Source organism: Mus pahari, chromosome 19, assembly GCF_900095145.1.
Source record: "Mus pahari chromosome 19, PAHARI_EIJ_v1.1, whole genome shotgun sequence".
Classification (NCBI taxonomy): domain Eukaryota; kingdom Metazoa; phylum Chordata; class Mammalia; order Rodentia; family Muridae; genus Mus; species Mus pahari.
Window position 1 is genome coordinate 2,056,316 of NC_034608.1, and position 1,965 is coordinate 2,058,280.

Genomic DNA, 1,965 nt, shown 5'->3' on the forward strand with positions numbered 1-1,965 from the left:
ACCCACCTCCATGAGGTATTTATTGGTGATACCACTTCCTGTCTTACTCCTCACCTGTCTCTTCTTAATTCAATCTGATTTCAAGTTTGGCTTAAATGAGATTTTTATACAGTAAAATCCATTTTACTTAAAAAAACGGTCAGGCATGTTTTCTCATCAGTTAGATGGAGGATAGGTGATTGGGATTTGAGGGCAAGAATACAAAAACTGGGAGATGGAGGGACCTGATGGGTGGAAGAGGTTTAGATTATATTCAGTTGGCCATTTAATCATTTCCTCAATAATCTTTTGCTGGTGTGTGCTGAGCACTTAAAAAAAACAACCCAATACAATGACATCCATTTTAAATAATGTTTTTACGTTTGTTTGTTTGTTTGTTCGTTCGAGAGTATGAATGTGTGGCACTGCGTGGACGTGGAGGTTGGAAGACAGTTTTTGGGAAGTGGTCCTTTCTATCATGTGAGTCCTGGGAGCTCAGCTTCTCGGGCTTGATGGCAGCCTCGGCTGTATAGCTCAGTCTGGCTCTCAGCTTCAGACCTTCCTGGATCAGTTTCCCCACTGTTTCGGTTTCAGGTATTTGCTACCAAGCCCAGCCTGAAGCACCATTTCGAAAAATCCTTGGACTCTCTGAGGTAATAATGCTTGTTCTCAGCGGTGGTGACAAACACCAGGTCTTATGCACGTGAGACAAGAGTTTGACCTTTTGCCTGGGACTGTGCTGTTGGTTAGCAGGGCACCGGGATCAGGGTTGTTCACGAAAGAGAGCAACACAGGGTTAGTGGATTGGACCTTTTTAGTTCCATGATTCAATCTGGTATGGGAGAGCAAGGCTGGATCACAGATGCCTGCTTTATTCCATAATTCTCGTGTCGTTAAGTCACAAGCAAAGCCAACAGAAAGGCTTCTATTGGGAACAGTTTTGGTGGCGTATGTCCAAGATCCCACCCAGCACTTGGGAGGTAAACGCTGGAGGATCAGGAGTTCAAGGTTATCCTTGGCTATGTAGGGAGTTTGAGGCCATCCTGGGCTACATGAGACCCTACTTCAGAAAAACAAAACCAACCAACTCACTAGTCAATCGACTCGCCAAACAAAACACAGTGATAGGGGCAACGAGTTTCTAGATGGTTAGGGTATGGGGGTTTCCGGGGAGTGGGGTAGATGAAGACAGCAAGAGCACTCTTCTGCTCTTCTGTAAGATTGCTCTATACATCTATTTGTCTGAATCCCCCTTTGCATCCTTTCTATTAAACCAACAAGTATGGTTATCCCCCAAAGCTATGTGAGTCACCTGAGCAAAGTGTTTTCTTTTTTTTTTCCCAACTGCAGGAGACCGTGGGATCCTTGAGTTTTAGCACAGCCCAAATAGCCTCCAGCTTGAGATAGACATCTGCAGTAGGGGCAGAAAGCTGGAGGCAGCTTAGTGTGTTCAAGGTCACTCTGGAGTCTGGGGGAAGGGTGCTGACTCTAACGCGGGGCAGCTGTGTCCCATGGTAAATGGAGACAAATTTTTTTTTTTTCAGGTGATTTCTTTCCCCCTCAACTCTTAGAGTGGAGAGTGTAAGGCTGTATTGATTCCTCCTCTGTGTAATCAATCATTGCAGGTCTAGCCTGGCGCTACTCAGCTGAACCTTGGCAATGGGAACTCTCAGCCTAGCTGCCGAATGGGCCTGACATGTGAATGCTTTCCGGAGAGATCAGAGAGAAGGGGCACAGGGAATTTATCTCATGGGGCCCCCTTCTGCAGTGAGTTCTTGGCGTTAAAGGCAGAAAGATTTACCCCCATTTCAGGTACAGGGCTTTCTGAAGATAGGTTGAGCAGATGGGACAGCTGCGTTGAGCCTGTTCAGTGTCAGGGTGACTTAAATGCGCAAGATGAGCCGGGCGTGGTGGCGCACGCCTTTAATCCCAGCACTTGGGAGGCAGAGGCAGGCGGATTTCTGAGTTCGAGGCCAGCCTGGTCTA